Source organism: Lepisma saccharinum, chromosome 18, assembly GCF_977018435.1.
Source record: "Lepisma saccharinum chromosome 18, izLepSacc3.1, whole genome shotgun sequence".
In the NCBI taxonomy this organism is placed as follows: Eukaryota; Metazoa; Arthropoda; class Insecta; order Zygentoma; family Lepismatidae; genus Lepisma; species Lepisma saccharinum.
The window spans coordinates 71,132,642-71,147,714 of NC_139246.1; positions in this window are offsets into that span (position 1 = coordinate 71,132,642).

Genomic DNA, 15,073 nt, shown 5'->3' on the forward strand with positions numbered 1-15,073 from the left:
TGACGTCTCGTCCAGGCCGCCATGTGTAGGGCAATTGTCTCGATTCTGAGCCTGGCCACCTGCAAACTCTCACGAGAACAGAGGATCTTTGTTTCCGACGAAGGGCAAAGTCTTCATTGGGTTTTTAAATTTTAAAATGCCCGACGTTCCGCGATAGGCTACATCTGGGCTTGAATTTATGTTGACGTGAGCCGAATTTGGATGAATTTGTACGGGACAGATATGGGAGTTTATTGCGAGGCACACTGGTTCCTTCACCTTGGAGTAGGGGCGGTGATATATGCGGGGCTTCATGGTAAAGAGCGCTAGAGAGACAGCCGTCTTTTCTCAGAGAGCAGAAAAATGAGATCTTGGGGGGGGGGGACGCGTGGAAAGACCGATGTTAGACGTTAATGATAGTTGGTGCATCGGTTATATATCCCCCTGCTCCCGAATAAAATTTGCTGAAATGTAGTGAAGCAAATTTTTCGGCTAGTTGTTGCGTTTCCTCCTGCAGGACTTCTAATGTATCTTGCCTCACGATGTTAACTTAGGTCAGAATGTAACCCTAGCACCCGTAGACTTAAGTGTTCGGGTCACATCTGTCTCTTATTGGCAAGTCTGCCTGCATCTCTCTTTCTCCCATAGCTGTAGTTCTCTTCTGCTGTTTCTCCTCCTGCCTGGAATGGCTCTGGACAAGTGAGTTGTGCCCCCGCTGCTTCTTTTGGTGTCCATGGCATTTTCTTCCCTCTTCCAACTGCTAACTCTGGAGTCGAGTGGCTCAGGAATACGGTTGGTAATAAAGGTGTGCCGCCCTCATTGCCCAGTCATCCTGGAATAGTAGTCCGTCCTGGCCTCTTCTTCTGCCATCTGGTCTGCATGGCTGGAGCTCTCGTATCGGCTGGAGAAATGTGTCCGGGGACTCCTTGGTGCTTCTTCTCCTGCCATCTTATTGGCTGTAGTATCTTATTCTGTGAAAGTTTAAAGACATTAGAATATGCATAGTTTAAAGTCTTAATTTATCTTCATGCACTTTCTTCACATGCCACAACTTCAAGTCTCTTTGCCACTTTAAGTTCCTTGTCTTCGTGCACTTGACCACTATGTCTCTTGATTACATTTTTACGAACAATGAAAATTACACAAAAATTTGTAGCTTCTACAAAGATAGTATAAGTATGAAAATCAATACAGGATTTAATAAAATAATATATAAAAATTTGTTGGCTGATTTTGAAATTAAATATTGAAAAAGTTATCGATATACATATTAAAATAAGAAAATTCCCTTTATTTTTATTTTCCTTTCATGCACCCTTCTCTTCAACTTTATCTCATCGTTTTTAGCTTATTTCATATTCCATTACTGGGCTCAAGGTTTACTAACACTTATTATAAGACCATTTTACATATACACTTTACAGGTTAAACCGCATTTAACGCACAGGTACGTAGCCCCTTACATGTGCATATTTAAAACTATAATGGCCACTATGGGCAAATCTTCTGCTCCAAGGCAGGAATTATGTGTGCATCATAGGCACATTATTTATGCTATACAAAGCATAGGCCTCCTTGGGCAAATTAAAAATTACAAACTTCTTATAACAATACCAACCTTGTTATGTATTGTTGGCAAGTGTATGTAGTAGATGTATTTATTCTGTGTCTTATACCTCACATTATGTAAAAATATGCAACTTGAGCCACTTAAGATGCAAAAATTTAAATATTATCCTTATCAACATAAAAAGCAAACAGTGAATAATTATTATGGAGATCTAGTCTCCATTTTCTCTTGATCAAAGCTAAATGGTGCATGAGACTAGTTATTATAAAAACATAATCTTTATTTTACTATACAGACCCAATTTATTTTCTTCATCATACATCACTGGCCGTTCCATGCCTTGGTTGGTCTGGTGTGTCTAGCCTATCAAATATTAACTATAATAAATCAAAAAACATAGAAATAGATCAAACAATAATCAATTGATATTAATATTTTCCTGTAAATATTGACAAACAAATAAAAAAAAAATTAAGAAAATTCTTAAGAAAAATAAAAAAATTTACATGACACTATGACTGTGCAAATTATTTTTAATAAACAAAATTATGAGTTTCAGTACTAACTAGACATTAATAAAATGATAAGATGACTTACTGAGTCACGTGTGTGCATTTATAGTGTAGCACCTGATTACACAAGTTTACAAAAATTAGGATTGCAAAATGATAAAAACATAAAATTTAAACACATCAAATAGAGGATATGATTGTTTAAATATAATAAAGAAGTTAATATGAGCAAATGCATGAGATTAGAACAAACAGAAGACCTAACACCACCATCTGTTAGTTACATCATATAACACAAATCAAAAGATTAAAATACATTTATATTACAAGTGTACGCATGTGTACGAATCTTTGCTTTTTGGTCGAGTGTAATTTTTGTCTTACTTATGTTTATGCAATTGTTGCAATGTTTTAGCCACACAGGCCAATTTTATGAGGACTACGTAGTTAGGCCCTAACTTCTAGCAGCCAGATGTCGACCTGTCATGTGGCTGATAGAATCCAGGAACCGAACACGTCCAAACCCAACCCGCATGTATATATAAAAGAGTCCCCTCCTTGAATCCGAGAGCAAGATAATATGTTGATAAAAAAAATCCCTTAAAGCATAAAGAGGGCAAAGTGTAAAATAAAATATGCTCCGCGCATGAAAACTGTCGAATTCCGCAATGATTAAATCAAATCCATATTTAAAATCATGTTTATCTCACGCTGCCATAGCGTCTTATGAGCTGTTGGGAGGAAAGGTGACACGCGGTGTGCTCCAGTCTTCCTCTTCCTAACTCCTTAAGTTCCACACCAAAAAAAATCTTTACAAGTTACCCGGGGTATACCGAAAGTATTCCGAAATGGAGGAAAAAATAAATTTTGAGTTCTAGTCTCCTTTGAGAATAGAAATTTTGATCTTTTGAGGTTATCTATAGCAATAAATTAACCCTGGGGAGATATATAAAACGAAGAAGTTGGTCTCCTTTTCATTATAAGTTCCTATTTATCATCAGGTCATCCGTCGCATTCATCATGTACAGGTAAGCATGCATGATGAGAAAAATTTTGAAGTTGATGGTTGCAAGACCATTTATAATGAATTGTTACTTAGTAACTATTATACTGTATGATTACACAAGTCACAGTTATGTTGGTATACTCAGTACATCGAAGAAAGTTGATTTTGGAAAATAATTCCTCGGAACGTCAAAATTTTTATAAAAAATTAGCTTGCAACACTGATTTTCACTAACTTTAACTGGTAGTTGGTTGCAAAACTTCTTGAACACTTATATGAAATAATTAAACCAATTTGAAGTAAATATCATGAAATAAAAGTAAAATTTTTACACAAATTCGAGGTTTCTCGGTTTTACGAGCCTCCGATACGACATCTTCGTATAAAAACTGGATAATTAAAAATAAAATTATGCAAGTCCTGGTTGATTTTTGTAATTTCCTTCAAGGGTAGTCTATTTATGACTCCAGTAATTAGTTTTCATAAAGATCCAACTGTAATTAAGCATTTTATGGTTGATTTGAAATTCAAGTTCTCCGCAAAAGTACTAGTTGAGAAAAAAATTGGATTTTTATGTCACAGTAGTTCAATTTTATGAAGCAATACAAGCTTAACTCTTTATATTTAAGTAATTTATAGTTTAATTGTTATTATTAAGTTCTAAATGTGAAAATTGTAACAAAAATTGTAGCTTTTATGCTGAAAATTCATTTTAAGTGCTTTATTTAACAGCGTAACACCTTTAAGTTTGGAAAATGAAAGATAAGCCAAATATTGTTTTTAAGAACAAATTTTTAGGTTGAAGGAGAAACAAAGAACAAGATTCTATTTACGCCATACTGAGAATCAAGTGTAAAAGAGTCTCCCAGCCTCCAGTCCTTTAAGAGGACTTCCCTTTTTAAAGTATGTTATGTGACATGTGTATCATTAACATCCTGTTGAAAAAGATGTGGTCTCTTACCCTTCAACATCCTGAGGTACAATGTCATTTTACCTTCGGTACAGTGCCACAGCTTCATGTTTTCCACATGATGATTGGTTACCATCTGGCTGGTACAGCAGTCCAACAGTGTGAAAACGTCAACTCTCTCCTCTTGGTAGCAGTAATAAGGACCGGAGAAGGTATTGCGGTATTTCCTGTTTATGGCATCCAATAAGCTACTAAGAAAGTGTGTTTTCAAAAAGATTAAGTTACCTGCAGAGACATTTTGCCTTTGGGACAATTGTGTATTTGTCCTGGTGTTTCTTTTGTTTCTTTCACCCGCTGTATTAATACTAGCCATGTACAGCTTGTGTTCCCAGTTCATTTCTTCACCAGCTGGCAAGTCAAAGTGTGTTTTTACTGCATTGTCAATGGGATAATTTAGCTGAAGCTCTATGGGTGCAAAACCAGTGGAGTGGTTGTCACTTCCATTCAATAAGTTAACAACTTTGATGACATGCTCAGGCCAAGCATTATGCGCACCTTCACAGACCACTCGCAGAAGCCGGTTCAAATCTTTGTGTATCCTCTCTACTAGGTTACTACTTGGTTTGTATACCGGGGTGTAAGCAACCTTTATGCCTAGAGAGGCTAATGACTGTACATATTTATTTGCCTTGAACTGGACTCCATTGTCACTTACTATTAAATTTGGGATCCCGAAATGTAAAAAATAGACATCAATTAGCTTCCGTAGTATGCTGTCAGTAGTACTGTTACGTAATGTGTATGCGGTTAGAAACCTAGTTTTTGCAATTTGAATAGTTAGTAAGAACGTTTCACCTCTCTTACCCCTTGCTAATGGGCCCTGAATATCTATGAACAAAACAATATCTCTGCCTTCCATACTGTGCATTAATAGCGTTTGTCTAGGTGGATGTGTGTTATCTTTAGTACTTTGACATGTAATGCAGTCTGCAACATAAGATCTGACATCTTTCCTCATATTTCTCCAATTATACAGTTTTAAAATCCTTCTCATCATTTTATGTACCCAAAAATGTCCTGAATTGTCATGGTAAGCTCTAAGAACTACTGGTACAAATGATTCTGGTATGCAGAACTTCCATTCATTCAAAAAATGATAATACCTAGTAACTAGCAAGTTATTTGGCAAACTTTTGTAAAATTTAAACCAATTTCTAGACCTGGTTGAATTTTCTGTGTGCGTACCATTAAAAAACTGTATGATAGGAAGAAGTATGGGGTATTTTCGTTGCTCCGCAGCTACGAAGTCAACGGAAAAGTCAAGTATCTCGTTACGGAACGGTTCACTTGTGGCATTTATATGTAACTTTTCGGTTTCTTTATTTTCAAAAGTCCTGCTTAACAGGTCTGCCAGACCATTTTCTTTGCCCTTGCAGTAATGTACTTGAAACTGGTAGGCTTGCAACTGTAAAGACTACCTGGTTAGCCTAGCATTCCTGTTTTTTGAGCTGTTTAGCCACTGCAAAGCATGGTGGTCACAAATGACTGTAAATTTAGTACCAGCTACATATTGTCTAAATTTAGAAATGCAAAAGATTATACTCAAACATCTAGTTCAGTAATAGTGTACTTTTCTTCATATGGTCTCAATGTTCTACTTACATAATAGATGACACGAGGCTCCCCGTTATCAATTTGAAATAGATATTCCCCTATGTCAATTCCACTCGCATCTGTCTGTATGAAAAAATCATTTTGCATGTCAGGGTGGTGGAATGTAGCATCCCTGGCTATGGCATCCTTCATAGATAAAAAACTATTTTATTCTTTTCTACCCCACTCCCACTTTTTGTCTTTCTTAAGCAAGTCTGTTAGTGGTTTACAAATTTCTGAATAACTGAGAATGAATTTTCTCAACCAACCAAAAGCACCTAAAATTTTCTGTAGTTGTTTCCTAGTTCTAGGTCTATAAAGTTCAACTATTGACTGTATCCTATCCTGATTTATGTGAATCCCTTTCTGATCAATTATATGGCCTAAATAGTTTATTTTTTCTTTGCAAAAGAAACTTTTCTTCAGTTTGATGGTCATGTTAGCAGCCCTAATCTTTGAAAATACTTCTTTTAAGAGCTCTATGTGTTCTTGAAAAGTCTCTGTCCTAATACACAAATCATCTACATAGATCATTACTTTATCTGAAAGTGTATCCCCCAGTGTTCTATTCATAGCTTCAGTAAAAGCTTGCACTCCGTTCGAAGAACCAAAAACTAACCTTTTATACTGGTATAGTTTACCATCGAAACTGAACGCTGTAAGTGGTTTAGACTCTTCTGTAATCAAAATCTGGTAAAAACCTGAAAACATGTCTATGGTGGTTATGTATTTATTACCTTGAAAACCTTGCAAAGCCTCATTTATCCAAATAGGCTTCGTTTGAATTAATTTCTGGTGCAAGTTGACATTACGCATGTCAGTGCAAATGTGTAGCAACCCATCACATTTCGGTATTACCACCAGGGGGTTGAGGTGACAACATTCACTAAATTCTATTATATCCTACTCTAAAAGTTTCTGTAAGTGTTCTCTGACTTGAGATTTATAGTTATACGGTATTGGAAAAGTCTTCGCTACCAAAGGTTCTGCGGTATCTACCTCTATTTTATGCACATACTTATTGCAACATCCAGGCTTCTCATCAAAAAGATTATTAAATTCTTATAATGTATCTAAAAGTATATCCTTTTCTGAAGGATTTAGAATCTCTGCATCTTGTGCTTTTTGAAAAAGTTCTTGGGATGTGGCCCGTGTATTACAATGAGTATTCCCAACTGGTACTGTATACCTAGGTTGCCTGTGTACCTGGTTACAAGGATTATCTAAATCCTGAGTGCCTTCAGCAAGTGGTAGGGGTAACAATGGTACTACTTTACTCCCTTGTTCAGTGTTTAGTAACAACTCTGTTTCCTTCAGGTCTAGCTTAGCCTCTAGTGCAAAAAGTAAATCTAACCCAATCAAAATTCTTGCTGGCAGTTCTCTGACTATTAAAAATTGTACGGTTACTATTTTACCTCCAATATTCACATCTGTAATGAATTTCCCTAGTGATTTTTGTCTCTTTTTTCCTACTGTAATCTATCAGCATTATATTATCAGTATTAAGCAAGGTAGGTCTTGAAATTTCACTTATTATCTCTCTCCAAACACTCTCAGCCATTACAGAAATTTCTGCTCCAGAGTCTACAAGTGCCTTATATTCTTTATTATTGAAACATACATTAACAAACCAACTACATTTTACTTTGTTCCTGATATTTACTGGCAATGAAAGGTTTTTTGCACTATAATATTCCTCATTATCTTCAAAATCCTCATAAAATTTTAAATCAACCCTACAAATTTCATATTTATTGTCATCATTCACCAGTAACTTTATTTGCGTTTCCCTGTCATCCGTATTAATGGAGCTTCCCCCTTGCCTACCTTCTGTAAGAGGGGAGCCTAAGCATTTAAAGATCTGGGTTGCTATTCCAAGTGTTACCCCGACGGAAGTTATTTTCAGGTCTTCGTGGGGGACTGGGTTCGAACCTAGGTCTCTGTACCCTGACCTGCCTAGCCTGAAAGTTTTCTTTCCTATTTTGGGGGTACCGGGGTTGGAACCTCCTTTGGTCCTCCCTTTGGTTGGATTGGGACACTATGTCCAACCTGGCCACAATCTCTGCTGCCATCTCTAGCCTAATATAGGGGTGGATTAAGATAGCTTCCTTAACCTTGTTGGGGAGCTGTTTGATGACCGTCTTTTGCTGGTCCGTCATGCCAGTTTGTATGTTATTAAGCAAGTTAACTTGTTGCCAAAAATAAGAAAGCATGGAGCCCTTGCTATGGTCAGTATACCTACTATTCATTAAATTTCCTAGGTATGTTGACTTCCACGTATCTGATTGATACGTGGACAGAAAAATGCCTTGAACCCTGAATATATATCAAAGTTCCCTTTTGCTTGGAAGTACCAGTTCTTGGCTACGCCAGTTAGTAACTTTGGCAGGTAGGATAGAATATCATCCTCCTGTACACCCAGCAAGCAAAGCGACTCTTCAATGTCTGCCAAGAACTGACAGGCTAGGTACTCAGGTCTTGCAGCACTGAATTTGGGGAGTTTTTCTAGGTCCCCAAACCTGATGGTAGTCCTTTTCCTTGGCTTTGGCTTATGCTCTACCCCGGAGTCACTATCCGAGTCCGAGGAAGCATAAGGGGTGCTTTGGGACTGAACCTTAGGCTTAACCACCTGTTTTTCCTTTTTTATCTTTAACTGGCTAATCTATCACTGGTTGCTCTCATATTTTTTTTCTAGGTCTTGGATAGCCTTCTCTAATTTGGCAATTTCTCCACTATTATCTTTCTTCCCTTTTACATTTTTAGACAGGTTTTCTACTCTATCTAATCTGCTCTGTAACTTATTCAGAATTTTAGAATTTCCCTTTTCTAGTACACCCTGCCTAGCATTCACTTGATCACTCTCTTCCTTATTAAGCTCTTCAATACCAGCTACCCTGCGTTTAATCACTTCAAGATCTTTTTTACTTCTCGCTTCAAAGCTACTCTTGTAAGTATTGAACTCATGTAGCCTGGCAACCCTTAAAGAATTCGTGTAGCTAACAGCCTCCCTGTTATGCCTACCTTCTGCCTGCTGCACCTCCCTAACAATTAGCTCTCTATTTTCTCCCTCTGACTTTTCTACTCTTTTCTCTAACTGTTCTACTTCACCTCTTGTTGCTTCACATTTCTTTATTTGTGCCTCTATCCTAGCACTAGTGTCCTCCCTGTATTGCTCTATAATGTTTCCCAATTCCTCATTTAGTGAGACTATTTTTGGCTCAAATTTGCATTACTTGAATCTATCTTTTCATAGGTGGATTCTATTCATAGGTTTAATTGCCCTATTGCTTTTAACACTTCATTCACGGAATCCCTGAGCTCTTCCATTGAGGTTGCCATTTTTCTGGTTATTGGCATTCGAAATTTTCAGGAAAGAAGGAGATAAAAAAACAGTTCAATGGTTGTTGTTAGTTTTTTGCGGAGGTTAGTGCACTCGCGTGGCATGCAAAAAGAAACTATAGCAATGTCCTGATTTCCTTATGAAATTTATAAAATTTAGGGCAAATTTATAATATTTAGAAAAAGTTTTAGAATTTTAGAAATGGTACATCAAATTGCAATTTGGCTTGTAAATAAGTCCCTGTTCGGGAAAAGCCATTTATAATAAAAATTAAAAATAAAGGGGGCGTTTCTATTTCGAAATCCGGTCTTCCGTTAATTAGGGCATGTATGTTCATTCATGTAAATAATATTTAAATGTACCATCAGAATTAGACACGGTATTATTCATCGTGTCTACGGTCCAAAATTTCGGCCGATGGAAAAGGACGATCAAGTTCCTTCTACATCGGTCTTCATTTACTAGCCAAAATTACCATAACAATTAGGACTCAGAAATCAGAACACTGGACACTGAAACATGTTATGACATAATTTAATATATTACTGTTGAGATACTTACAACGTCGCTCGCCTACACAAGCGCTATTAAGAACAACACACTATCGCGGACCCGCGATGCCCAGGGTCAAAACAAGTTAGCAGCGCAGACCGCTGATGGTCGACGTTGTACGTAAACGCTATATTCAAGCACCATTTCCTAACCAGTTAAGTTAAAGAAGTCTGAAATCACAAAGCTAGGAATCTAGACTTGGTCCAGAGAAGAGAAAATAATTTCTCTCTGACCTACAAAGGTGCTGAAACGAGACTCTCTATCTGAAAGTTTTAACTGTTAATGAATGTTCCAAAAACTGTCTCTAAGCTGTGAATATCGAACTACTTATATAGAACTGTCTACTCGAACTGTCTATGTCTAACTGTCTATATCGAACTGTGTCTGCCAAGTCCTTACTTCGTCTTTTTTTCTTCGTTCCCGGAAGAATTGTCCTTCACTCTATTGGCCGTCGAACTTTTAGCTCCGCCCGCACGTGGTCACTTCTGCATGTAAGGGCTAGAATCTTTACACAGAGGGGTGATATTCACCTAGCACAAAAACACAATAGCACCATGTTTGAGAGCTGATCTCGAGAATGAAAAGTATCGTGTACTAATTCATTTTTATTGCTCACAACTCAATTTTTATTGCTCACAACTGGGACACTTCGTTAAATTTATGCCTTCCTTGGCTGCCGAAATCCCACTGAAGCGAAGAGATACGAAGAGAAATGTTCTGGCATGGTTGTAGTTCAAGATTCTGTGTTATCTACTCTTGTCAATTCGCTGTCACTGAGCCAGACTGGCGGGCGGTAATCGTGGAATTTATGACGTCTCGTCCAGGCCGCCATGTCTAGGGCAATTGTCTCGATTCTGAACCTGGCCACCTGCAAACTCTCACGAGAACAGAGGATCTTTGTTTCCGACGAAGGGCAAAGTCTTCATTGGGTTTTTAAATTTTAAAATGCCCGAAGTTCCGCGATAGGCTCCATCTGGGCTTGAATTTATGTTGACATGAGCCGAATTTGGATGAATTTGGACGGGACAGATATGGGAGTTTATTGCGAGGCACACTGGTTCTTTCACCTTGGAGTAGGGGCGGTGATATATGCGGGGCTTCATGGGAAAGAACGCTAGAAACAAAGCCGTCTTTTCTCAGAGAGCAGAAAAATGATATTTTGGGGGGGGGGGCGCGTGGAAAGACCGATGTTAGACGTTAATGATAGTTGGTGCATTGGTTATATTTTATGACGGGGAAAATTAACCTACAGGTAGCTACCAAACTTACACCTTGCAAATATTTGTTTCTATAGGATAAAGCTAATGATCTACAGCTAGAGGCTTTAAACATATACACAAAAAACACCATAGCAGAGTGTGCTAACTTACCTCATGTAAATATATTATCTAGTACGCGTTAAGCTGTGACATACATCTAGCGATCGACAGGACCACCTGACAAAAATAAGACACACAGACAGGGAGAGTGAGACAGTTTATACGAAGTTTTTCCTACACATGTACTGGGTTTAAACGGTAACTTGCAACAACAATTTCACTCACCTCCTATCAATATCGCCTAACATATAATAAAATAACCACAGGTTTTTGATACTTGCTGCCAGAACAAGGTGGTTTTAGACTGTAAATTCAGCCCGATTATTATATTTGTGAAGAAAGAAAAATGATGATGCCTGCATTTGGTATATTTAATTCTTTTTTTCTTGGCTTACTTGCCTCAGTAACCTTGCAATCGATTCACGGAAGCTATGACGTGTATTTCCTGTTTCGCGAACATAGAACCTTTCACAACTGTTGTATCAGATATATATTGCAAGAGCAAGTTGGTTGTTTATATAAATCTAGTCTTGGAAGTGGAGATGCTTATAATGCCAAAATTATTGCATAACTTAAAACATTAATAAAAAGGACATTTATTGCACTACGCTTTCTAGCAAAGGTAAATGTGGAATGCAAAAAGCTCAGTACCCGGCCCCTAAGAGTTTCGAACACTGTTAGGTTAAACAGCATAACAATTTCATCACTGACAGAAAGCATTGTCATATGGACTGACGATTATTATTTTTTGAAAAACAGACCTAGTAATAAGTTATAACCTGAGCTGTCTTGCAAGTCTCTCGAGTTTGATATCTGGTGAAGGAATATGATGCCACTATAAACTGTAAACAAGATATGCAGTCCCTGGCATGAGATGGACGAGGCTTATGAACCTCGACCTATACAGTTGTACAATGTGGCAATGAATGGATATTTCATATTTTTAAGCATAGCAGTGTGCATGTAAAATAAGGGAGGGGAGATCATAACGGATATTCTTATTTCGAATTCAATACTATGACGACGGGAAGTAATAAGAATCAGTTTCCTTGACTATTTATTCAATACGAACACGTAATTGCAGGTATTACACCCCGTACAAACGTCAAGCCACTGCTCGAAACCTAGTCCGACGTCAAGCGATCTGCCGTTTTAACTGCTAGCACCGCCCTCTTTCCACCTCGCTCGAGCCACGAGGCATGAGGAGCTCTGAGGTAGTCTACCACGTCACAGCGAAGTTCCTACCTCAATACACTCGAGTACAAAATTCATCACATGATACAACTGTCATAATACTTTTGCTAGTCACGATTCACCTGCTATCTAGAAGGACACTGTAAGATAGCTAAAAGCGAGGGAAGGAGAGAAATGTCACCTTTTACCCCTCTGCCTGTGTGTGATAAACTAGTTTTACATGCAAACGGTTGTTTCGTGATGCGAGGCTGAAAACAATTTCGTCTTCGCATTCAGCCAACAAGGGAAAATTAACAACAAAATGAAAGATTACACATGGGGGTCGCAACGGTATTGTCCATGGATGTTAAAAATTTTGTTTTTTTCTGAATATACATACATATCAGTTTTGCAGTCTCCAGATGGGACCGGAGCTTTCGTTTTTTGGACAAGGGGATTCAGATCAATGCATGGACTAAAACTTTTGTTCACATCAAAATAAAAGAAAGAATTTTACTCCACTGCTCACTTGTTTTTTTGTATTGAAAAGAATGAGGCGCCGTATAGTCTTCCAAGAGCACACCTCGAGGCGTACATTACTTCTGCATGTATGCAAAATATAGTTAACTTCTGTTGTCAAGTAAATGGAGATAAAAAAACGAAGAAGCGAAGCTATTTTGGTTAATGGTAACGATGAGAATGAATAATTGTTGTTTTGATATTATTGAGGAAGTGGGGCACGTCTGCTTCAAAGTGCATTACACTAACAACTACAATTGTTCCCCCTCCCCACACGAGGCGGTTAACAGAGGTGTACTTTTGTCGGTCTACGATTCTGAGGGCTTAAGTTACAACGTTTACCTATAGCTGGCGTACCGGAAGGTGTGCCTAGTTTGAGTAGCATCAAAATAGTTCTGTTAGTTAGAATATTCATTTACATTGAGTAGTTAGTCGTGCAATTCGATATATTTTGATAGAAATTTTATTACTATTTGAATTTTGTTTATGAATTGTTTATATGTGAAAAGGAATTTTAGAAAACAAAAATGACCCGAGCAATAAAATGCAACAATACATATCCTCATCTAGGTTGGATGACGTAGTGGTACGTTGTTGCAATCCCACCCCCGATAGCGTATAGACTTAAATGTTTGCATAACATGAAATACTGTTAATGGAAATGTGTCGTTTCTAATGTTCAATATAGAAATCAGATAATAAGAAAAAGAAGAAAAGAAATGTTGCGGGGCAGATACGGAGCCTCAACCCAAACACATATGATCAGACAGGAAATCATATCAAATACAAGCCCATCCTGATCTGCGAAAGATCTATATATCCACTATGTTTATCTCCTAACCGATTTTGCTTTTTAGGTCCATTCAAGCCCTCATGGTATACTGACTTTTTTACGAGCTCCCACTGCCCATCCCCCTCATGGTGGAGGAAGCGAATCTATTTTTCCTTGCCAAGTTTGACATGAAAGAGCATGATGTGTGGGATAATATAATTTATACATGTGGTTGCTTGGATGCTTACAGAGGATGAGAAGATACCCAAGGATGCCATAGCTCGTGCGATTGAGGCATTTTCTTAAGCACATATTTTGATGAGTGTAAAAAGTTAAGTAAGTAAGTCACAAGAGACTGAGGCATGTGTCGAATCTCTCGGAATAGGTATGGATGCAGACATGCACGAAGTTCTATGTGTAGATATAATTGATAATGAGAAAATGTCCTTCATCCCGATAGCATAGTGGTAATGTTGTTCTTGTCTTGATCCCATCGATAACATAGTGGTTACACGAAAAAAAAACACTGTCCCCTCTCAAGATGTTCTCCTCGAAATTATTCAATCACTCTCTCTCTCTTCTCCTTCTATCATCTCTAACCAAAAAAATGTTTTCTCAAACGTTTAGACAACTACGAAAACGTTGAAATATAAAATATTGTTGCATTTTAATGAAATGAATTCTTTGAATATGCACAACAGTTCTCTCTATCCTAAAATAAAATTCAACAATTAATGTTATTAATAGAGTTAAACATTTGCCACTCTGAAATGGCGGCGGAGAACACCTAGGCTAGCCTCATAACATCATTTCCAGCAGGATAATAATAACAATATTATATATATATTAAGAATTAGGCCCAAGGGATTCTTATTTCACTAATTCATTTCACTTGTTTCTAACCTGTCCACATTGGAAACCGAAAACACAAGTACGAGACACTAACTTAGGAGTAGAAATACAAAACTATGCGGGGCTCATCTTACAACTTCAGTAGATATTTGTCATGGTACTCCCCACTTAAATTAGATTCGAAAGGCACAATCGTTCCGGTTCTTGAATAAGAAGCGCGTATGCCTTCAAAAAGAGAGAAGAAGAAATCAATAAATCAAATTATGCATATTCTTCATGTACGTACGTGTGTTTAAACTTGGTAGCAACGTGAAAAGAAACGGTATGTTTTTTTTTGCTCTTGAAGGAAGTTTTTTTTCGCTGGGTGGGCCAACAGGAGTGGACGAAATAGCTTTTTCATTCAAACTGGAAGCTTGCTTTCCTTTCAACAATTTAAAACACATTATTTCCAGTGAAATATCGACTCAACTACCTTTCTAAGATGCTTGAATGGCTACCACGGTCTTGATGACTGAGCATTAAAAACCAAGGAGCGACTTACTTCACAGTACTGTCACTTAGTTTCAACAATAACAGTTCAAGGCTTCCCGGGTGTCCTGCCAGGTTCGGCATTTATTTTTTAATAACAAGCAGATGAATTGGCCTTACAATATGAAGACCCCTCTCACTGTTTCGGTTTTGGCGAACGTCGCGACTGTGTTTGTGTCTGTACTGTGAGTTAAATAAAAAATGTGGAATATATCAGGCAATTTGACCTCTTCTTTTCTGATCCGAACTTCGAACAGAAATTTGCAAATATGCTTGCCGAGATTTCAAGTGATGTGTCAGATATTGAATTTTTCCAATACAGAGGACGAAGAATATATTCAAATCAATCATCATACCGATTCATATGTATCAGTTGACAGCGATGAAG